The sequence below is a fragment of the Stenella coeruleoalba genome (assembly GCF_951394435.1).
Source record: "Stenella coeruleoalba genome assembly, chromosome: 17".
Classification (NCBI taxonomy): domain Eukaryota; kingdom Metazoa; phylum Chordata; class Mammalia; order Artiodactyla; family Delphinidae; genus Stenella; species Stenella coeruleoalba.
In genome coordinates this window covers 5,861,250-5,884,566 of record NC_137163.1, presented here as the reverse complement: position 1 = coordinate 5,884,566, position 23,317 = coordinate 5,861,250, and the positions used below count along the sequence as shown (strand labels likewise).

At 53.0% G+C, this 23,317-nt stretch overlaps 1 long non-coding RNA gene across 2 annotated transcripts; it reads left to right on the top strand.

Annotated features, from left to right (window-relative positions):
- The first annotated feature begins 3,210 nt into the window (after nt 1-3,210).
- Nucleotides 3,211-21,538, top strand: LOC307176182. Of its 2 annotated transcripts, none has more exons than XR_013824636.1 (5): nt 3,211-3,341; nt 17,947-17,989; nt 18,507-18,636; nt 20,395-20,458; nt 21,184-21,538. It is a non-coding gene; the product is annotated as an uncharacterized lncRNA (long non-coding RNA). The 2 variants fall into 2 exon arrangements; XR_013824637.1 differs by having other exon boundaries at nt 18,507-18,732.
- Nucleotides 21,539-23,317: the final 1,779 nt, after the last annotated feature.

Genomic DNA, 23,317 nt, shown 5'->3' with positions numbered 1-23,317 from the left:
CAGGACAAGGACTCGCCCTCCCCACGACACTCACCACGACAGCAGGCTCCCGTGAAGTGCCCGCCAGGTGCAAGGGCCCCTTCCACCCACCAGCGAGTGGTCCCCCAGCTGCCGGGCACGCACTCGGCGCGCCGGGTGCAGCCCCTGCAGTCCTCAGGTGTGGGTCACAGCCTTCCCTTGACCCTCAAGGCCCCCGAGGGGGCTTCAGCCCAGCTTCCCCGCTGGTTCCAGAGCCATCACTCCCAGAGGCCCTGGCCTCCTCCGCCCCAGGACCCCAGCCCCCTGGCCGCCGGCTGGGCCCTGCCTCGACCGGTCTAACCAGCCGGGAGCGAGAGGCTGCCCACCGAGTGACTCGTCACCCACTTCTCCCAGTAGCAGACCACCGCGGTTCCAGACAGAGGCGCCCGGCCCCGTGGGTGTCGTGTTAACCCCCGATGTCCTATCACCCTTAATCCCTGGCTGCTTCTCCAGAGCCAGGCCCAGGCTCCCCCGTTCCTGTCCTTCCCCATCAGCTGAGCCATGTAGAAGCTCTCTGAGCCTCGGTTCTTCCATCGCTAAGACGGAGATTCTCTGTCGCCACCTCGGGGTGCGGTGGAGGGACTCTCAGAAGCCAGCAGTTGGGGTGATAGGGTGGGGCCGGGGGCGGGGTGAGTACCTGCACTGTGCGGGGGCGTGGGGAGGACGCACCCACCCTCACGTGGGCGGGAAGATCACACAGGGCTTCTAAAAACCAGAGCCCCTTTAGCTCTCCGGGCTAGCCTCACGTGGTATTTCTGCTCAGCAAAATGTAGGACGATCTCCCCAAACAAAATGCTATGCTGTGCTCATTCCCTCGCCCAAGGCCGGGCTCCTGGGGAAGCCGCCGGCAGCTGTCGAGGGGACATCAACGTCAACACCCAAAGCGAATCATAACGCAACGATGCAGGCAGAGGGGATTGGATCTGCTTCCCTTTGCGGGCAGGAAGTTCATGATTTCCAAAGATGATGATGCAGGGGGCAAGATCCAAAACCTTCCAAAGAGGGGCGCGAAGGGCAAGTCCACCGGGCAGCTGAGTCCAGAGCCACTCGGGCCCCCCGTGGTCGCCGCGGTGCCGCCTGCAGAGCAGCTGCAGGGGAAGCCCCAAGCCCAAGAAGCTCCCAGGAGCGTGGGCCCTGTGTAGGCCTCTCCGCCTGGATTCTCTGGATTGAAAGGGATTCCGAGTTCATAATGGGAAACCACAGACTATTTTCATAATGAACACACATGCTCTATCCGTCGTTCCTAAGGCTGTGCAGGCTTGATCCAGGAGAGCTGGTCCTTCCCTTGCTTAACTTCTCCATCTTAAACCAAATGGTGCCACTGTATCACAGAATATTCACCTCCCTAGATACTTTTTTCCTACACGTCTATTATACTGAATAATTTAGGTCAAGCTGTAGATACCTGAGAAACACATTTGCATTAACTATCAAGCGGTGTGCCTATTTTCTCTGCTTCTGACTTGCCAACAGCAAGTGTTGTTAGATTATTTTCCCAGTGTTTTAGGTTATTTTCATCTGCTACCAAATAACGCTACACGATTATCTACATTTCTGATTGCACGATAAGCAGGGGACCTGCAACCTCAGCCCGCGCTCCGCGTGCCCTGGGTCTGCTGGGGCGTGGAGCCGTGGAACCGAGGCACAGGCCCCGGGGTTTGCCCCAGTCCCCACGGTTCTTTATCGCCTCCCACCCAGGCCGCTGCAGGCATTTGCTGGTAACTATTTGGCCTCATTTGCTATTTGCATTTGAAGTCCATGGCCCAAGCAGTAAGGTTTTGTTCCATTCTTTCTTCTGCGTGCTATGAAGGAATCAAGTTAGCCGGAAAAGTCACAACCCAGTCCTCCCTCTGTGTCACAATAGGATGGTGACTTGCACCGTTAAGCAAAACATACTCCTTACACCTCCTGGCTCACTGTGAGCTCAGCAGGGGCAGGACTCAAGAAACAAGCAGTGCCTTGTCCGGGTTCCCCGTGGGTCAAGGGGAGAGGATCCCCCGAGCAGACGGCACCCAGCGCGCGAGACTGTCAGGGGCATCCTCCACCCGCCCTCGGCTGCAGCAGCCCCTGCAGGTGAGAAGGGAGGGGCCCTGCCACACTGGCCAGAGATGCCAGGAGACATGCCCCCACCTGAGCAGGAGCCTAACGCACAAAGCTGACCCTGCCCCCCACCGAGCAGGGCCGCGCGCAGCACCGGCCTCCGCACGTCCAGACACTCCCACACCCGGGGGGGGGGGGGGCTTCTCTCAACCGCGCAGGCTCTCTTTCTACTACTTTGCTTTAAGGTTGCGCCGCGCAGAGCCTCCGTGGAGACAGCGGCCCCGGGGTCTCGGGCTCCTCTTCGCCCTTGTTCATGCCCAAGGCTCCCGTCTCCTTTCCTTCGGCGTCAGAGGCCACCCCCCATCTGGAGAGCTGTCCCCTTGATCCGCGGCCGCAAGGCTCTCCCAGGCACAGGGCAGGCACACTCGGTACCCTGCGGCGTGGATCCCAGGCAAAGAGGTGCATCAGGGTCCCCTATCCCGCCTCCCAGGCAGGCCCCCCAGGAGGGGGCGGGCAGAGAGGGGCCCCGCACTTCCCAGGGTCTCTTCATGGTGTCAGGGCCCACGGCGCTCGTCCCAGAGAGAATGGTCCTTGGGGACGTGAGGTGGAGCCCCTGGCGTGATGGACAAATCCCCTGAGACTGACCTGCCACTCCTCCCAGCTCTGCCACCCGCTGGCCTCCTGATCTGGGGACAGTCCCCTGCCGCCCAGAGCCTCGGGTCCTTCAGTGGACGAATGGACGAGAACACTAGCCTCGGGGGGATTGTCGAAAGAATCAAAGGGAAACCAGGTCCTGCCCGGGCTGGGTTCTGGGGCTGAGCCAGGACCCAGGTGGAGGTGGCGCGGCGCGTGGGCGGCCAGGTGGCCTGTGACCTGCAGCTGCGGGCGGTGCTGGGCCAGGAGGGGCTGAAGGAGCAAAAGGGGAGAAGAGGAGGGAACAGCGCTGCCCCAGCTCGCAGCTCTGCAGGCCGGAGCTGGCGCTTGTCTGCTGCGTAATGACTTTCTATTTTTAGACGGCAGCGTGCTTCTCAGATCGTGACCTGCTTTGTAAATAGACGCTTCACAGAAGAGATGGGCCGCGCTGGGGCCGGGGGTGGGCGGGGTGGGCGGGGCGCGGGGTGGGCGGGGCGCGGGGGCGGGGCTGATGGGAGGGGGCCTCCCTCCGCCTCCAAGATAGAAACTCTCCTTGAGTGAAAAGCTGCAAGAAAATCAGTGAGTGGGGAGAGGACCAAGCGGTCTCCGGGGCCTCACCCTCTCTTCTGGGGCCACTTTGAGGGCACTGGGTGCGTAAAAGTTGTTTGTTCGGTTTTATTAGCATTGTAGGAAACTCAGCCAGAAAGGTAGAGAAGAGGGGTCCGCTGGTCACGGTCAGCCCAGCCTGACGAAAAGAGGGTCAGACCGAGATCCAGGAGGAAGGAAGGGACTTCATCTCGGGGCCACTTCCCGGGGCTGGGGGCGGCGCTGGGCGACTGGGACAGTGGTGTGTTCGGTCACCCATAACCCTACAGTGTCCCCTCTCCACTCCTGGGGGATCTTCCCTCCCCTCCCCCCCATGCTGACTGGCCCGAGATCCGGTCAGGCCGGGGCACCTCTGGGACAGCAGGTCCCCTCCCGCTCTTGGCGGGCCGCACAGCCGCACTCCTGGCATCTGGCTCTCGCTGATGGCAAGTGAGGGGCAGCGGCAGGGCCACTACTGGGGCTCAGTAGTTGTGGCTCACGGGCCTAGTTGCTCTGCGGCATGTGGGATCCTCCCAGACCAGGGCTCGAACCCGTGTCCCCTGCATTAGCAGGCAGACTCTCAACCACTGCACCACCAGGAAAGCCCAGATTTGCTTATATATTTATCAAATTATTTGCTCACTGTCTCTTCTGAGGGACTTTCTGCTTTCAGAGGATTTTTTTTTTTTTTTCCTGAAACTCTTCCTTCAGAATTTCCTTCAGCGAAGGGCCACTGGTCATAAATGCTCCTGGTTTGCGCATGTCTGGAAAATGTCTTGACTGCATGCTCCGTTTTAAAAGATTTTCGCTGAATATGGTTTTAGGTTGACAAACGTTTTCTCTCAGGACATTTGTGATATTATCTCATTGTCCTCTGCATTTCACTATTGCTACCCGGAAGTCAGCTCTCAATCTGTGCTGGTTCCGTGAGAGGGAATCTGTCTTCCGTCTCTGGAAGCTTCTAGAATCTTTGTTTTCAGTGTTCTTCACTTTCAGCCTGGGTGTTTTCTTGTGGTAGGCTGAGCTTCCTGAATCCTGACCTGTCTTTCATCATTTCTAGAAAATTCTTAGATTTTCTCTTCAAAATTTCTTCTTCCCCATATTCACTGTTCTGGAAATTTGATCATAAGGTTGTAAAAAGCCTTTTCACGTGCGTCTTCTCGTTTTTTTAATCTTGCTTTTATATTTTTCAGCTTGGTCTCTTTATGCTACATTTTGAGGCAACTTCTTCAGAATTATCTTCCTGTTCATGAATTCTCCCATCGTCTGTAGCCAATCTGCAATTTGACCTGCTGAGTTTTAAATTTCAGTGATTATTTTTTCGATTTAGAGAAGCACTGCTTTTTAGATCTGCTTGTCAATTTTACTATCTCATGTTCCTGTGGATAGTTTCTTTTATTCCTTTAAACAGTAAATGTATAAATGATACTGTGCCTAATTATTTGTGGGTCTGGTTCCACATTAACAGTGTTTTGTTTCCTTAAGTGTTTTCAGATTTTTTTTTAATTGTGAATTCATGTTCCTTGGATATTTATCTGTAGAAATTCTTCCAGTACTGGAATGAAGTTGCATTCTTCTAGAAATGGTTCATATTTGCTTTACTTTAAAATGAATTCTAAGCTTGTGATTGGTTATGGACTAAACTGTGTCCCCCTCAAATTCATATGTTGAGGCCCTAACCCCCAGTGCGACTATATTTGGAGATAAGGTCTTTAGGGAGATAAGGTGAAATGAGGTCATAAGTGTGGCGCCGAATCCAGTAGGACTGGTGTCCTTATAAGAACAGGAAGAGACACCAGAGCGCTCCCTCCCTCTCTCTCTCTCTCTCTCTCTCTCTCTCTCTCTCTCTCTCTCTCTCTACGTGTACACAGAGGAAAGTCCATGTGAGGCAGAGAGAAGGGACCTCTCACCAGAAACCAACCCTCCAGGAACCTTGATCTTGGGCTTCTAGCTTCCAGAACTATGAGAAAACAATTTCCACTGTTTAAGACCCTGCTCTGTGGCATTTTGTTATGGCCGCTCTTGCAGACAAAGGGTCTTGGAACTACAGGTGGAGTAATAGTTTGGTCTGCAAATATGTGTGAGAGCTGGTTGGTGGCTACGGATCCTCAGGGGCGGTTTTTCTCTACCCCGTGCTGAGGCAGGTAGCAGTGGGCAGAGTTTCCTGCTGTCTCTCTGCAGTGTGTGCTTTTCCTTTTTCCCCGTTTCACACATATGGAACACATTCTAGCGCTTTGGGATTCCAGCTTCATTTAGACTCTCCTGTCAGACTTTCCGCCGGCTGGCCCTACATTTTCCTTCTCCTGGGGAAGCTGCATGTCTGTCTGCGGGGAGGATGAGTGTTGCAGACAGGTGCCTGAGTGCCCCCAGGGAACCCCACTTCCTGGCATCCCCTGCCCCTCTGACATTGACTCTGAGTTTGGCCGCATGACTTGGTTTGGCCAATGGTCACATTAGCCCCTGTGATGCCAGCAAAGGCTTTAAATCTGCCTCCGTGTTGGGGCTTGTCCTCTTGGAAGGCTGCCCCCGAGAATCCAGTTGCCATGCTCTAAGAAGTCCGGGCTATCGGCTGGTGGACACAAGGATTCACCCAGAGGCCACAGGAGTTGAGACAGCACACAGAGAGTCGGGCCACGTGGAGGAGAGCCAGGGCTCCCCAGCTAAGCTCTCAGCTGAAGGCAGCGGCGTGAGCTGCTCCACCAACCCAGAAGCAGAACCCCTTTCTCCCCGACCTCTGTGTTCCAAGTGCCAACCCGGGCCCGGGCCCGGACGAGGAGGCCTGCAGTGCATGTGTGTTTGGTTGCTGAGGGAGAATGAGGAGAAACAGTAAACATGTTTTCAGCCACTGAGCTCTGGGGAGGGCGCTCTGCTGGACAGGTGACCTAGTCGATGAGAACTGACCTCCGTCTCCTGTCTCCTCGGAGCGCAGGGCACACATGTCGGAGGATTAAAGGAGAGGCTGGTGGGGGAACTCTTCTCTTGGCTATTGCCCTCACATCCGCAGGTTTTAGGGATGCGTGACAGCTTCGTCTCTCACTCACTGGGGACTTAAGTCGGCAGTGTCTCCCCTCTGCCTCCTTTTCTTCATTCAGACACAAAGGCTTAGACCACTGGTTCTTCTCCGAGTTCCTCGGGTCCTTTGCAAACCCAGCCTCTGGTGTTTCCCATCTTACTAGGACCTCAGGGAGCTAAGAACAGAAATCAAAAGTGCCACCCTGGCCTTGTGAGTTTGGTCCCAGCCGTGACTGGAACACGCCTCGGGCAGGCACTGACCAGAGACTCATGGGGGCAGCAGGGAGCCCTACGCCCTCTTGGGAGGTTCTGCTGCCTTTTCCCCCAGCCAGGCCAGTGGACGGGTAGGGCCTCCGCACAGAGGGCACCAGGGCAGGGGCTTTGCAGCTGAGATCAAAGTGTGAGGGCAGCTGACCCTTGAACGCCGGGAAGTTTGCCCCAGCACAGGGCCTGAGAGGAGAGCAGGAAGGGAAGCATGGCTTGTGGCGGGAGGACAGGTCAGAGTGGCAGCAGGGCCCATGGCACGGACGGCCTTCGAGGCCACGGGAAGAGTCAGGCACCTTCCTCGACGGTGACGAGAAAGCAACGAAGAGGGTCATGGTCTGTCTTCTGCTTTAGGAGATCACTGGTGACTGCTGTGTAGACACAGGCTTTTGGGAGGCGAGAATGGGCACTGGGATCGAGGGGCCGGACGACCACAGACGAGAGGGCTCACCTGGGCCTCTGGATTAATTTTCATTTGCTGCAAGTTAGCTTCCTTCACACGGGGGCTTCTGTTCACTTTCAGCTTCTGAGCTTCATACCCCGTGGCCTCCATCATCAGAGGCAGGTGAAGTGTCCACTGTAGCTGGAAGTTCCTGGGTAACAGCTCTGCTGGGCCTGGGTCCAGTTGGCTTCCCAGCCCTAGAAGAGGGAGGGGGGCTGAGGATAGCCCTGGAGCTGCAGCTGCGGTGGGGAGGGGCGGTTTCCAGGCGAACCGGGCTGGCGCTGGGGCCTGGGTATAGAATCCCACCAATCCCACTGTTCCGCCACTGAGGGGGGGCACTCAGGCTGGGGGGTCGTGAGCGCTAGGGAGTAGAGGCAAGGTCTCTCAGAGAGAGACACACACAGGAGCAGAGACACAAAAAGAGACAGAGAGAGCCAAAAGTCTAACCTGGAGAAGCCATACCTGTTAGTAGTCCAAAGAGCAAGGCCAGGGTCAGGCTCAGGAGGCATAGATGGCAGATTGGAGCGAGCATGGGCACCAGGGGAGGGTCCCCGGCTAGTGCTGGGCTGGAGGAGCCCCTCATGTTGTGTTGCAGGCGTGGTTCTGTGTGGTCTGACTCAGACCTTCTTGGCTGCAGCAAGCCTGGAGGGAAGGGATCAGTGACCTGTCCCTGAGAAGCCTGGGAAGTCTTCCTGGAGGAAGCAAGATTTCTTTTGTGAGTTTTTTATTTTTGTATTTTTTTTTTTTTTTTTTTTGCGGTACGCGGGCCTCTCACTGTCGTGGCTTCTCCCGTTGCGGAGCACAGGCTCCGGACACGCAGGCTCAGCGGCCATGGCTCACGGGCCCAGCCGCTCCGCGGCATGTGGGATCTTCCCAGACCAGGGCACGAACCCGCGTCCCCTGCATCGGCAGGTGGACCTCTCAACCACTGCGCCACCAGGGAAGCCCTTCTTTTATGAGTTGAGTTGGCTTTTCTTTCCTCTCTGGACTCACTGGCCCTTGTTTTTGTTTCTCATCGCCGCTGCTTATAAAGTAAAGAGATAGAGGTGCAAAGTGCAGCCACAGCAGCAGGTGCCGGCCCTCACCGAGCTCTCACTGTGATAATCAACTTCCGTAGGATTTAGCACTTCCACGACCTTATGATATTTGTATTGTTAAACCCATTTTATAGAAGAGAAAACTGGGGCTCAGATAGAATAAGAACTTGTCCAGGGCTCATCCAGTGAATGCTGTGACAACTGAAAAGCCTGACCCCAAGCTTGGACTCGTATCTCCTCACCGGTCTGCTGCCGACTGGGAGTGGGGACACGATAAATACATCTCCATAACTATATAGATCACTTTCTTGGAAGTAGGCCTTGCTTTTCCCTCCTGGGACTAGCAAACTCTGCAATTATTGCTACAGGTAGTGCCGTCGTTTCTGAACTCTCGTCAAGAAGATCAATTGGCTGGTCTCCATAGTTCCAGCTCTCTGCGAACTTCAATCATTTGGCAATTATCAAGTCTTTCAGCCCAGTAATTATTTTCCTTGCTGCTCTCTTTAATTTCTCCTGTTCCCCTGGTGAACTTATAAGAGAAGGAGATGAGGTGACCCACAGTAATATGAAATTCTGCATCTCAGGGGCTCTGGGGAGATGTGTGGGACCACAGCCGAGCTCTCCATGAACCTGCTGAGAAGGAAGGGCAGGCCAAGGGGTTCCAAGGGCCCCCGGGGATGGGGGGGGACCCAGATCTGAATCTCTCCCTGACTTTGATGGCCTTGACACCTTTGAAAACGTCAGGCCAGTTATTTTGTCAGTATCCCTCACTTCAGGCTGACGTTCCCTCAAGGCTGGGTCAGGCCCCTTTGACGGGAATGTCACAGAAGCGGTGCCGTACTTGTGGCTTCAACTTGTCCCATCATTTTGAACATCTGGGTAGGACGGGATGTCCAGGTCTCCTTTACTTCCCATTTCGAGCAAATTCTGTGAGGAGATTACATTCAAAATATGCCAATAGCCGTTGCTCAGGAAGGCCCGATTCCTTTAAGACAAGGGTATCTGGAAGCCAAGGGCTGGGTGAGAGGTGCGCCTGGTGTTTTGGAGTATGGCTGCCTGGTGGCATCAGACATTTACATGGATGTTTATTTCTAATTCTGTCTGTATGTACTGAAAACCGTGAGTTGGGAATTCCCTGGCGGTCCAGTGGTTAGGACTCAGCGCTTTCACTGCTGAGGACCTGGGTTCAGTCCCTGGTCGGGGAACTAAGAACTAAGATCCCACAAGACATTCAATTCCAATCCAACCCCAGAGAGTTTATTCTAGCTTTCACTCTTCCTGTATTTGTGAGTCCAGTGGTGAGAAACCTGACTTCCCTCCATCCTCCTTAACGTATTCATTTATTTATCAACCCTCCTGTATGTGAAATCCCCTCTATTCATTCCCACCACCTCCCCCAGGCTCTGACTTCTCCTGTCAAGCTGCCCCACCATGAGGCTGTCCTCTTCCCCCAGCTTGGGTTCCACGCCACGCTGGCCGTGTCCATGCCAGGCTGCCCTCCTCACCCCTTTCGGGCTCTGACACCTCACACAAGGCTCCCCTCTCAGATGTGCAGGTCGTCCTGTGCACACTGCTTTTTGATGATCTTTTTATGTATCTGTCTTCCCCACTGGGCTCAGCAGGTCTTCAAAGCTTGGAATATATCTAATGCATCCTTATACGCTGTTACTTGTTCCAATGCCAGGTACACAGAAGGCACTCCGCAAATGCTTGTTGGGTGCACGAAGGAAGGAGAACATGGGTCAAGGCTCAGAGGCGTGAAGGAGGGAAGAAGTGAGTGGATCGGTACTGAGGGAGCAGAGCCAGAAACAGGCAGCAGGGGAAGAGGGCCGAGGTCAGATTACAGAGAGCTCAGGACTCTGTGGAAAGAAGCCATTCCCAGGCCTCGGGACAACAGAGTTCATGGGCATCTTTTGGTCTGAAAGGGACAGGTCGGCTCTGCGCTCTGGAAGCAGCCCTCTGGCTGCCTCCCTGCCCCCCTGATCCCGAGGATGCACTGGCTGGGACAGAGCGGAAAACCCAAGGGCCTCCAGGTGGCCCAGTAGCGATGCCACTGCTCCCTTCCACCCAGACTTGTAGTCCCAAGGTTGCTTCTGCAAATGGAAATGCAGGCCCCCTTAGATGTGGTATTTTTGATGTTCTCATGTATAAATGCATTAAAAGGAAAGCTGCTTTTCATACTTCGTCTACTTTCCTGTACAGTCTCGGCTTCATTTCCAATTCCCTACTCGACTGTCCTCATTTCCTCCTTGATGGATTGCTTGATTCCATCCTGACCGACTTGCTGCTGAAGGAAAGCTCTTCAGGGCCGGGTTTTCTTTTTGTTCTTTTTCAATCTTAGAAGTAGCTGGGGAATCTTGGTAGGGTTCAGTGAAGGTGGGATCCACAGCCTGGGATTTGTTTTCAGACCCTACACAGCATCCTGCCCCCGCCTGGTTTGGGGCTGACTGTGGACACTTTAAAAGAAAACTCAGGGGGCTTCCTTGGTGGTGCAGTGGTTGGGAATCCGCCTGCCAATGCAGGGGACACGGGTTCGAGCCCTGGTCTGGGAAGATCCCACATGCCCCGGAGCAACTAAGCCCGTGCGCCACAACTACTGAGCCTGCTCTCTAGAGCCCGTGCTCCACACCAAGAGAAGTCATCGCAGTGAGAAGCCCACACACCACAACAAAGAGTAACCCCCTCTCACCACAACTAGAGAAAGCCCACGCACAGCAACGAAGACCCAATGCAGCCAAAAATAAATTAAATAAACTTTTTTTAAAAAAGAAAAGCATTATATATATATATATATATATATATATATATATATATATATATATATATCTTAAAAAGAAAACTCAGGGATAGGACAAACAGTTACTGGGTGCTACGTCCTATGGCCATTGTCTCTGCCCTGATAAATCCATTTGCTTTCTTCTGGAGAGAAACGGTTATTATTGACTTGGCTGTTCTCCATTTTTGCCTTGACGTCTAGGTTGCTCAGGCTGCCATTCTTTCATTTATAGACACATCTTCCTTTTACAGACCAGAGGCAGCTTAAGGATGCTGTCAAGAACCCAGGTCCTTTCCTTCTTTCTACTCTGTCTCCTTAGTGCGTTTTGAAGTCCTCCATGTCACAGGATTTCTGACCTCCTCACATAGCCAAATAAAAAATCAAGACTAGGGGCTTCCCTGGTGGCGCAGTGGTTGAGAGTCCGCCTGCTGATGCAGGGGATGCGGGTTCGTGCCCCGGTCCGGGAAGATCCCACATGCCGTGGAGCAACTAGGCCCGTGAGCCATGGCCGCTGAGCCTGCGCATCCGGAGCCTGTGCTCCGCAACGGGAGAGGCCACGACAGTGAGAGGCCCGCGTACCACAAAAAAAAAAAAAAAAAAAAAATCAAGATGAGAAAAAACAGGGCTGAGGCTTTCTATTTCTGCATCTGTATCTTATCAGAGAGAAATGTTCCTCGGAAGCCTTAACAGGTTTGCCCTCCACTCTCACTGGCTGGCATTGATCACATGACCACTCTTAGTGGCAAGGGAGCCTGGGAACTTGAGGACCTGCCTTTGGAACCTCTGTCATTGAGAGGCAGGTTTTGCTGGTCAAGAAGGAGGGTCAGAAAGGTAGCTATTGGACGCAAGTAGCTTCCTGTGCCCGGCGCTCGCTGGCCAACCCCCCTTCCACCCATCGTGGGAAAGGCTCTCCAGGGAAGTACACTTGATGGGGCCACTGGCTGGGGATGGGTGAGCGCTCCTCCCTGCCTTGGTTCCCTCTCTTCTCTCTCGCTAGAGTGCGAGCCACATGATTGCCTCCCCAGGGTTGAGATCATCGCATGCAGTAGGTGCTCAATAAACGTTGATGAAATGAACAAAACTGAGGCTGAAAATGACAGCTATCTGGGAAAAACCCTGTTAGCATCAGACATTGCCAGGAAAATGCCTTTTGAAGCAGACTTTGTTCTGGGGAGAAATTTGCCATAAGGTCCAGTTCAGATAACCAGCCCAAGGGAGTAGCTGGGGATTTGGGACTTTTATCAAATCTTCCCTGGAACCCGTGGAAATAGGGGATTGGTGGGGTGCAGGTGCAGCTGGGGAGAGTGGAGGGGCTTCCCACTTTAGAGCATGAGGAAGTGTGTCAACCTTGGGGATCTGGGTCTAATTTCTGTGATGTGGTGGGAAACGTACAAGCTTGGGTTCACATTTGGCTCCTTACCCACCTGTGCAAGCCTGGAACAGACACTTACCCTCTCTGATCTTAGTGCTCGTCAGTCAACAGAAACAGGGGATAATAGCAGCCTGCCTTTCCTGGCTATTTCAGAATCTACAGGAGGGAGCTCTAGAATAATCACCATGTCCTGGGATCTTTCAGTAAATGTTAGTGACAATAATAACCAGGAATATTAATACTCGCTATTATTGTTCTTAAAAGCCAATTTGCATTTACTGCGTGTTCAATGAATTATTCTGGCTGGTTTAATTTCCTTTTGATACTCAAAAGCACAGGAAAGTCCCTACCGCAGACAAGAAGGCTCCCTCAATGAACTCTGTACGTTGAAGAGTCAATAAGGGCAGGGAACGGGCATTTTTTTGCCTCATGTTTTTATGATCTCATCATCTGCTCTGGTTTTTAGATGGGAACATGTGATTGTCAATTAAGAATCTGAAAAAGAGTTCCCTTTGTTAAACACACACACACACACACACACACACACACACACACACACACACACACACACACACACACACACACACACCATAAGCACCGTATTTCATGCTGTATCAGAGCTGCTGCCGGCTAGCTGGAATTTACTGCCTTGGGTTGTAGCAGAGCAAACTTGCAGCTGGATTAATACCCCCTTCTCTGGCAGTAAATCCATTTCACACATGTGGCCATATTTTCGCCCAAGTGACAGGGAGCAACGGCTGCTGTTTGTAGTCACCGTAGGAAAACAGGGATAACTTCCAAGGCATTTGGAACCTCCTCTGTGAATAGTGTAGGATTGCAACATTTTCCTGGGGAGAGGCACTTTAGAAAGCTTGGCCCGGTCACTCCAAAGATGGGAAAACTGACGCTGGGGCCTCTTTAAGCACACTTCATCTCTCCATCTGGCCAATCCCTTACCGTGGCCTCTGAGGACACATAGGACCGTCCAGTGAGCCTCCTGGGGCCACTCTCCTCTTTGCTTCCATACTCCGGGAGCTCTGGACTTCTCGTGGCCTCATACACACGCTTCCTCTGTCTGGCCTGTCTTCATACTCTGAGAGGCATCTTCTAGGTTAGACCCCTGTTGTGTGCTCGCATCACCCAGAACGTCTCAGGCGAGGCCCTCACATGGACGTAATTAATCGTCGCATAATCAGTCACTTAATGTTTAGTGACTGCTCTCCCCATTAGTGTCTTCCTTATGGAGACACTAACCTCCCTGAGGACGAGCGCCCCCCAGTCCCTTGCCCTGAGCATCGGTGTATCTTTGTGGAAGGAGTGAATGAATGATAGCTGAATGAATGAATGAAAGGGCCAGATATGGGGACACACAACAGTAGCGTCTGGGGGATGGTAAGTAGCTCGCTGTATTTGGAGTGGAAGGTTCTAGGGGCGCATGGAGGGAGGGGAGCTGCAGGAGAGGCAGCTGGGAGGGCTAAGAACACTGTCTTTCAGGGTCTTGTGAAGGTGCCCTTGACGCCGGGGTGACGTGGCACGGTTGGGGTGTGGGTTACAACACGGCTTCTCACGCCTTATTGTACGTGAGAATCCCCAGGGGATAGCGTGACAGTTCAGACGGTGTCCTGTAGGTCCACAGTGGGGCCTGAGGTTCTGTGCTTGTAACAAGCACCGAGGACCACAGCTCTAGAATCATCCCTCCTGGCAGCTGGTGGAGGATGGCCCGGAGAGCAAGGAAGGGGGATGCAGGGACACCAGTGAGGAGGTGATGGAGATGGTCCAGGACCAAAGAGATGAAGGTCAGATGGAGGCAGAGCTGTGGGGATGGAAGGAGGGGCTGAGCGCTGACGCTTGGAGGGCAGGCCAGCAGGACTCAGTGGCCATCAGGAGGAAAAGGGAGTTGCTCAGTGTGTCAGTGTCCGCGTTGCTGGTTGTATCAGTGTCTGAGTTGCCGGTTCTTGCATTTTTAAAATTTTATTTTATATTGGAGTACAGCCGATTAACAACGCCATGATAGTTTCAGGCGCACAGCGAAGCAGCTCAGCCATGCATATCCATGCATCCATTCTCCCCCAGACTCCCCTCCCATCCAGGCTGCCACGTAACATTGAGCAGAGTTCCCTGTGCTCTACAGTAGGTCCTTGTTGGTTATCCATTTTAAATACAGCAGCAGGGTGCTCATGTCAATCCCAAACTCCCCAACTATCCCTTTCCCCACCCTTCCCCCTACCCCGGTAACCATAAGTTCCTTCTCAGTCTGTTTCTGTTTTGTAAATAAGTTCATTTGTATAATTTCTTTTTAGGTTCCGCATGCAAGCGATATCATAGCTATTTCTGTGTCTGACTTCCTTCACTCAGTATGACGATCTCTAGGTCCATCCTCGTTGCTGCAGACGGCATTATTTCATTCTTTTTTATGGCTGAGTAATATTCCATTGTATATATACAACACATCTTCTTCACCATTCTTAAAAATTAGTGTTTAGTGGCATTGACATCACTTTTCAGTGCTTGTGATTAATTTTAAAATGGAAAGAACTAAAAAAAATTAATAAAATGGAAAGAACTCCATTATGTTGAAAACAGTGGAGTATAAATCCATGCAGATGCTCTCCACACCCCAGCCCTGGGGGCTCACACAAGGTCCAAGACCCCAGCTGTGGGATTGGAACCCTGACCCTGAACCCAGCTCCCTTGTTTGGGACCCAGGCCTCCCAGACCTCTCTCCTCTTGGCCTCTATGCTGTCTCTTGGTCCTCGCCCCCTACGCCCTGTTTTAAGGAGATGGGCCAGCCGGGGGGAGCAGACAGTGAGTCCTGTCTCCTCCGTCAGCCTGCAGCTCAGGCCCTCCTGGAGTCCTCTCTGGCCCAGGGTGGCCCAGATGCTCAGCCCCCCTTACCCCCCAGCATGATGTTGGCTATCTGGGCAGAAGCCGCCTGAGGCAGAGTCAACTGGTCCCCTACCCATGTGTATTCTGCTCTTCCTCACTGCCAACAAAATAAGAAAACTCTCATTTTGTTAGAGGGAGCCCTGCCCTGCTGAGAGGTTACCTTGCTCACCGCCCCCTGCAGACGGGTTTGTCCATGGGACTGAGTTCAACCAATGGGCAGGCTTCTAGAAGTGCTCCTTGCATTCCCCATTTCCCTTCCTGCTGCCTGGAATGAGGATGTAGTGGCCGGAACCCCGCAGCCATGTTGTATGGAGCAAATAAGCGATTCGTGACACCGCTACCAGCTGCAGTGCTGTCCCCTTACTTTTTGACATCACTAGCTGCTCATGTGGGTCTCTTACATTCAGTCTTGACAACTTGGTGTTTTTCTGGGGCTTTTCTCCACGAGAGAATCTCATTTCTCTCTCCACAGGATCCTTGGCTGGTTCTGAACCTGCACGAGAAACTTTGGGCCTCTCAATTCCCTGCTCTCCCTTTGCTCTGGGAACACCCAGCCCCAGTTCTCCCTGTGGCCCACAGATGGCTGCCTCCTGTCTCCACTGGCAGAAGGAGCAGGCCCAGGTGTGCCAGGCATGGTGCTAAAGTTCTCACCTATTTGGGGCCAATCATTAAACTGCTCCTAGGGATAAAAAATAGTTGCATTTCTTTACTGGTGGGAAAGTGGCCTCCAGGAGATTATATAACTTCCCCGGTGTCCTTCATTTGTTCACTCAGTAATTATTTGCACCAAAAACTGTATTTTAAAGAAAAATTTTTTTGTTTACGGTTGCTTTGGGTCTTCGTTGCTGCGTGCGGGCTTTCTCCAGTTGCGGCGAGCAGGGGCTACTCTTTGTTGCAGTGCGCGGGCTTCTTACTGCGGTGGCCTCTCGTTGCAGAGCACGGGCTCTAGGCGCAAGGGCTTCAGTAGTTGCAGCGTGTGGCTCAGTAGTTGTGGTGCACGGGTTTAGTTGCTCCGGCATGTGGGAGCTTCCCGGACCAGGGCTCGAACCTGCATCCCCTGCATTTGCAGGCGGATTCTTAACCACTGAGCCACCAGGGAAGCCCCCTGTTTTAGTTGTGGATGGTACCCACAACATGCCACTTTCTGAGATAGAGGAGATGCAGAGACACAGGCTTGGTCATGCCATGTCTAAGTTAGGACACCCAAGGGGAAGGCCAAGTGTGCCTCTGGGCACGGGGGTCACCCGGCAAAGCCATGATGGCATCATGAGTGGAGCCCAGCTCTTCTCTGCCTGGTGAGGCCTTTGGAATCAGGTGGGACCCCAGGGGAGACAAGAAAGAGAAGGAGAGAAGAAAACCTTCTCAGGCAGGTCTGGCTCAATTTGAAAATAAATAACCAGTTTCCTAAGGGGAAAATGGCAAAAACTTTTCAACCACCTAAAATAAAAGATCTCAATCTAATTCTATATCCTCCGGAGAGCTGCGGTGATGGCCTCGTCAGGGAGTCAGTGACCACACTGTCCGACTTGAAGAGTTTTCTGTTCTTATTTCAGAAAATGAAGGTGCCTCGGGCACCGCGAGTTTGACGTGTGAGCTGGGGCTGTTTCTATCGACCTCTCTGTGCCTTGATGGCCCGGCATTGATTGGAGCTATCGATCTCTTGGTTTCAAATAACTGACACAGTTTCCAATGGGTCCAGATAATTAAGACTTCTCAAAGGGCGACCAAAAATTGGCAATGCAGTGTGGGCAACCCACGCTGGTGGACGTGAAAGCAGAAGCTGGACCTGGCGTTCGTCTGATCCTCGCTAATGGAGCCTTAGAAAAATCCTCTTGCCTGCCTGACCGATCTTCCCCAAGTTATCAAGTGACCGAGGGGAGTGATTTTCATTTCCTGGAAAACGCCTGGGGCTGGCGCACAGCACTGGGGAGTGTGGTCTGTTTCTCAGATTCATCCCTCGGTCACTCACAGGGGTCAGGTTGTGGAACTCCTAGGGGGTCCCTTGTAAGAGGTCTTTCTGCTTCGAGTCCCTCTCTCCTCTAAGGCAGCCTTCTCTCTGTAACCAGCATGATCTTCCCGGGGCCTTTATTCCTCTTTCACACCTCCGTTGTGTTCAGAATGAACTGAAGTCCAGGCTCCCGTGGAGATTGGGCCCAGTTCTTTGCACCCGCGCATTCTACACCCACACCCCCTGCCCAGAACCATGTGGATGCAGAGTGGATATCATTACACCTTGACTCTGGGCTTGCCTGTGTGAATTTCTTCAGCCAATGGGATGCTAGTGAGCGCATCTCAGATAGAGGCTTGAAACGTGCTTGCGTGGTTGGACTTGCCTCTTGAGGTTGTGTCTGCAGAGAAGAGCGTGCCCTGGGTGGCTGCAGGTCCGGGGGGAGGAGAGACATGTGGCGGAGCTGAGCACAGGGTACATCGGCTAAACACACAGCACTGTAGGCCACGCTGCAGGACTGAGCAGTGTGAGAAGGTGACTGTTGCTGTAAGCCACAGAGTTTAGGGAGTGCTTGTTACACAGCAGTGTGTAACAATAGCTGAGAGGTAATGACCCCATTGCAATATGGTTATTTATGAGTTTGTTTCCCTTCTAAGACAGATATTGAAGGCAAGGACCATACTCTTCCTCACCCCGAATACAGCCCAGGGTCTGCTATACAACGGAGCTCAGAATTTGCTTGTAGAACTGAAATAACCATGTGAGAGGCAAACCAAGAAAGGAGAAATACCTTGGGGAGGGTTGCATTGTTTATACAACAGGTGTAACAATTACAACAGTATTTATTGAGCACTAGCTGTGTGCCTCGTAGTGTTCTAATGTTTTTAAATCTATTTTCTCATTCAACCATCATTACCCTTGTTTGCTTTTCAGGCGAGGAAGCTGAGGCTCAGTGAAGTTACGGGGTTTGCCTGCGGTGAGTGACCACTAGGCGAAGGAAGGCCCATGCCTTCCGGCTCCTAGCTGAGCATCCCTCCTTTCGTGTGTACAGTAAGGACTGGCCTGCCCCACCTGCTGGGACAGAATCTTCCCAGTCAATGCTCTAGCTCACCAACTAGAACAGGGTGGAACCAGGATTCGAGCTGGTTTCTTTGTTTTCAAAACCCTGCCGAGTTGGGGGTGGGCGCAGAATGAGGGGGAGAGGTCCCTGAGGAGAGGAGGTGCAGAGTGCAGTGCTCTGAGGGGCTGTGCTGGGTGGGGCAGGGGACGTGGAGGGGGCAGGGCGCTGACCGGGAGGCGCTCCCTTGGGCCTGGGTTGGGGAGATCTTGGTGAGCAGCTGGGTTTTATTCTGTCTCCTCTTGGTAAAGTCTCTGCCCCTGAATGTGCAGGAGTTAAACACAACCCTCATTGTCAGCTTGCTGTTCTTTGGATCTGCTCTGTCCTGAGGGGCCTGGCTGCCAGGCTGACCTGACTTCCTGGTCTTTGATCACAGCCCCTGGAAACAGCTGAGATCCATCTTCGTTTATGAATCTGCCTCCCAGGATCTGTTTGGTTCATCCGTGGGCGCCCAGAGCCCAGCGCACGCCCATCACAACAGCGGACAGTCACCTAGTACATGCGGGGTATCTACCAGCACCCTCCCTGCCCCCCGCTTAACTCACTTAAGCCTCAAGGAGCTATCAATCCCACTTTACAGAGAAGGAAACTGAGTTGTGGAGGTAACTGTCAAGGTCATGCACTTGGTAGGTGTTGGGGCCAGGATTTAGCCCCAGGCAGTGTGACCACAGGGCCCAAGCTCTTAACCACCAAGCCATGCTTGTCAGATGAATACAGGATCTCTCTCCCCTTTCCCCTCTCCTGTCCTCAACTTCCCTTCCTCCTTCCCTCCCCTCCCTTCCCCTTGGGTACTCAGCTCCCTACAGGAGGCCTTTTTGTGAACCAGCAAAGGTGCCCTTCTGTTGGGCAGGTGCACCTCTCACCACATGGTGCATGGCTTGGGCAGTGGGGACTGGGGCCTGGGTTTCAGTTCTCTTCAAACTTTCCTTCAGGGCACAACACTGCCCCACCTCCCTCTGCTGTTACCGACTGCTGACCCTCCGGTTTGGTGTCTCATGCGTGGCTATCTTCCAACCTCCCCCCCAGATGGCTGTTGCTGACATCTGTTATTGCCCCCATCCATGGTGGCGTGGTGGGCAGGGAGGACCCACAACTTTCTCCCCAGTCCCAGAATCCAGGCTGCAGTACAAGGGTGGCCCTAGCTGGGGACAGCAGGGAATGGGGCAAGGAAGGCTTTATGTTGAGATTCTACACCATTTAGTTTGGAAAAAAGATCACACTTTCTTTTAAGTTTCAGATGTCATCTTCGAGTCAGACAATTAAACCGAACTCCTGACCAGCCCTTCTGCTAAACCTTTTTGAGAATTAACAAAGGTTGCCTGTTGCTCAAGCCTTCTCACTGCCCTTTGCTGAGAGTGTCCCAAACTGTGATAACAAAAACAGCATCCCTAGAGCCTAGAGCTGTGCAGTGCACAACCTGTGCAACTGTGTATGGCAGCTCTGACCCTGACGAGTTGCAATGTTTTTGAGCCTTGTTATCTTCACCCATAAAGTGGGGTTTTATAGTCCCGAGAGAAATTGGTTAAGAATTAACTGATATATTATTATTGCTGTTATGACTTCAATTCTGATAAAAATGATTAAGATGCTGATGAAGACACTGGTATTTATAGAGGATTTATGCTTTTCCAGTGGGGTTCCTTCCAAATTTTCTAACTGCACAGTCACAGTCACAAAGCAATCATTATTATCTGCATTTGACAGGTCAGAAAATCGACCCATGCATTATTTCATGATTTAGGATGAGGCCATCAGGAAAACCAAAAGTACCATATCAACTCGCAGAGTTCTCACTCAGCTTCTCGTCATTCCACATCTGGCTTCCTGAAGTCGTGGGGATGGTGGTGATGGGGACAGTGGTGGTAGTGATGTGTGTTCTTGTTCAAAATGTGCTTTTGTTGGAAAGCCTTATTAAATTGCCTTCTGTCACTGTTCCAGATTTATTGCTTTAATTTATTTTGGCTTTTTATACACAGGAGCTGCATTTTCCTTTGTTCTACCTCATTTTCAACCTGCCTGTAGGGTATAAAAATATTTATATTTTTATATTTCACCCTCTATAGTTTTCTTCTCTGGTGACCGATGTTAAGAAAATGATTTACTTTGGACTTGTGGGTCAGCAGAATGTGAAGCCATCTGTATCCGTAGTACTCACATGTTTACAGATAAAAAAACACATGGACATGAGACTAGACTACTGAAGACCCCTGGAATCCTGACTGACGAGGCACGATTTTCAGGAGAATCTCTCTCTTCTTACCTAGACGATCGTCATCTCGTTCTAGATCACCCAGCATGGCAGAATTCTCCCTCCACCCCCACCCCCAGGTGGGTCTCCGGGCCTCTGCAGAGCCCTCTGGTCACGGGGGTGGGGGGGGGTGGTGGTGGTGGTGGGGTGTGTGTGTGTGTGTGTGTGTGTGTGTGTGTGTGTGTCAAGTCTGGACTCTGCCCTTCCTCCCGGCTCCGTGGGGGCTGCCCATGAATTGACTACACCATCTCAGAAAGAGCGGATATGGTACTCAGCACAACGTGCCACCCGTAACTTTTATAAAACACACAGGTACTAATTTTATGTGGGGAAGCCACTGGGGGAAGGAGAAAGGTAAAATAAGGAGGGAAGGGAAGGTGGCAGGGAGGGAGGAAGGCAGACCAGAGCCTGAGGATCTGAGCTTTGAGAGACAAAAATCACGAATTCCTGTTCTTCCCTTCCTTGTAATCTTCTCTGCAGGAATGTGGACCCATGCCCCCTCGCTCACCAGCCCATCTCCTGTCCCCTCCCCCAGCCATCCTTGCATTGCGTCCCGTGATCCTCCCGGGCCGGTCCTGCTGGGCCCTTCCTCAGGCGCGTCTTGTCTGCCCCCAGCTGGACGGGTCTCCCTGTCTCCCGCTTTTGCCTTTAGAGCACCTACAGCGACACATCTGGGGCCCATGTCACATCCTCCTTGCCCTCCCCCACCTCCCTCCGCCAGCCTGGGCGTCAGTTCACAGAACTCAGGTGGGTCTCGGTGCACAGCGCTGAGTCCACGGCTGGGGTCTCGGTCTCTCTCCTCCAGGGCTCCCCCGAGAGCAGCCACATTGGAGAAGTGGGATCGAGTTCATAGCGGGGGGCACCCTGGAGCTGTGGACAGTGCTCCGGTCTCCCTCCCACTGCGTCTCTCCGGCTGACCTTCCAGGAGGGTTTCTGCCTACTTCTCAGGGGTCCCAGGAGCACTGGCCCCTGCTCGTCTGCACTGACCTCCCAGAGGCATCCCTGTGTGTGTCCTCTCCTCCTTTCTTTCCCTGCCTGCCCACCCTCCCTCCTTCTGCTTCCTGGGATCACATCCCAAATAAAGTCTGTGCACCCGAGGCCTAGTCTCAGCTCTACTTTTGGGGAAATCAAAAGACAACACTGTTCTCATGGTATGATTTTACACGTAGGGGCTGCCTTGTCAAATGCATGTTTGTTTCATGAGTCCATGAGCTCCTTGGGGGCTCCTTGGGTCTGCTTTGCCCATCACCGTATCCTGAACATAGTCCTGACACATAGTAGGTGCTCAATAAATCCATATAACATTCCAGACTCTCCACTTGGTGATGAATTTCCTCCCAGTGGACTGGGTTCTTTTTGCAAGAGGAAGCTTGGTCTAAATTTTCTGGCTACTCCCTACCAGGGACTGGGCCACGAGCAGACCTACACAGCTTGGAGCAAGGTAGTCTGTGTCTCATGGCCACCCCTGCACCTCAGTGAGAGAGGAGGTCTATGCTTGGACATAGGCAGCCCTGCCCCTGAGAGCATCCCACCGTCTTCACATCTGGTATCTACCACCTTGGCCGAGTTCAGACTGAATCACCTCCAAGGAACAGCCTCCTTGACTCCAAGAGTTCGTGACCTGCAGGCAGCCAGAAAGGAGGGCTGGAGTGGTGTGGGTTTTTTTTGTTTTGGCTGCATTGGGTCTTCATTGCTGCACGTAGGCTTTCTCTAATTGTGGCGAGTAGGGGCTACTCTTTGTTGTGGTGCGTGGACTTCTCATTGCAGTGGCTTCTCTTGTTGCAGAGCACGGGCTCTAGGCGTGTGAGCTTCAGTAGTTATGGCTCACGGGCTCTAGAACACAGGCTCAGTAGTTGTGGTGCATAGGCTTAGTTGCTCCGCGGCATGTGGGATCTTCCCGGACCAGGGGCTCGAACCCATGTACCCTGCATTGGCAGGTGGATGCTTAACCACTGTGCCACCAGGGAAGCCTGGATCTGTTTCTTTTACTTTAACCTTTGCTTCCGGCTGCTTTTGTTCACTAAAAGGATACTGTGTATACATAATGGCCTGCCTCAGGGAACCCTGCCCCTCTGTCTGAATGTTAAACCAAAGTGCCTTTGTTCAGGGAAACATCCGGACCCTGTCCACCTGTGGGTGGCTGCAAGAAAGAAGAAATTAGCACATCCCCTCCCGGAGGCTGGCCATTCCAGGGGAAATTTGCAAAACTTAGGTCCTTTTTACTTTACTTCCTCATCTCCTCCCCCTCTCTGTGCTATAAAAGAAACTGGCATCCAAACCCTGACACGATGGTTATTTTGAGACTTTAGTCTGCCGGCTTCTGGGTCTGCCGGCTTCTTCCCTGCCTCAACACCTCGTCTCCGACTCATTGGCCTGTCATGCGGCGAGCAGAGCGAGCTTGGACTCGGTAACACAAACAGGAGGAATAAACAAGCCGAAATACAGAGCAAAACCAACCACAGCCTCCACCTGCAGGGACTAGCACATTCTGCCTGATCCCGGAGAGAACAAAATGCACACACCTGGGTGGCTCTCCTCCCCCTCCGGGGCTGGAACGCCCTACCTCGAGGACGCCGAGTGCCCGGGGGCCTCTGCTCTTTAAAGCAGAGGTTGCAAACCCTTTTCTGTAAAGGGCCAGGTAGTAACTGTTTCAAACTTTGTGAGCCGGGCCAGAAGATCTCCTATCTACTCAGCTCAGCCACTGGAGCAAGAAAGCAACGACAAGCCATCAGCGAGTGCGTGTGGCTCTCTCCCAATCAAACTTCTTTCGCGAGCGAGCAGACCGGGCCCACGGGCCTCACCCTGCCGCCCCCTGTTCCAGGCATCTCAGGACTCCCACCCCGGCCCCTCTGATGGGTGGGCAGGTGTGACCTGCCGCCCCAGGACGCGCTCACGCGCAGCTTGCGGGAGGGCTGGACTCTGACCTGGGCTGGGGCAGT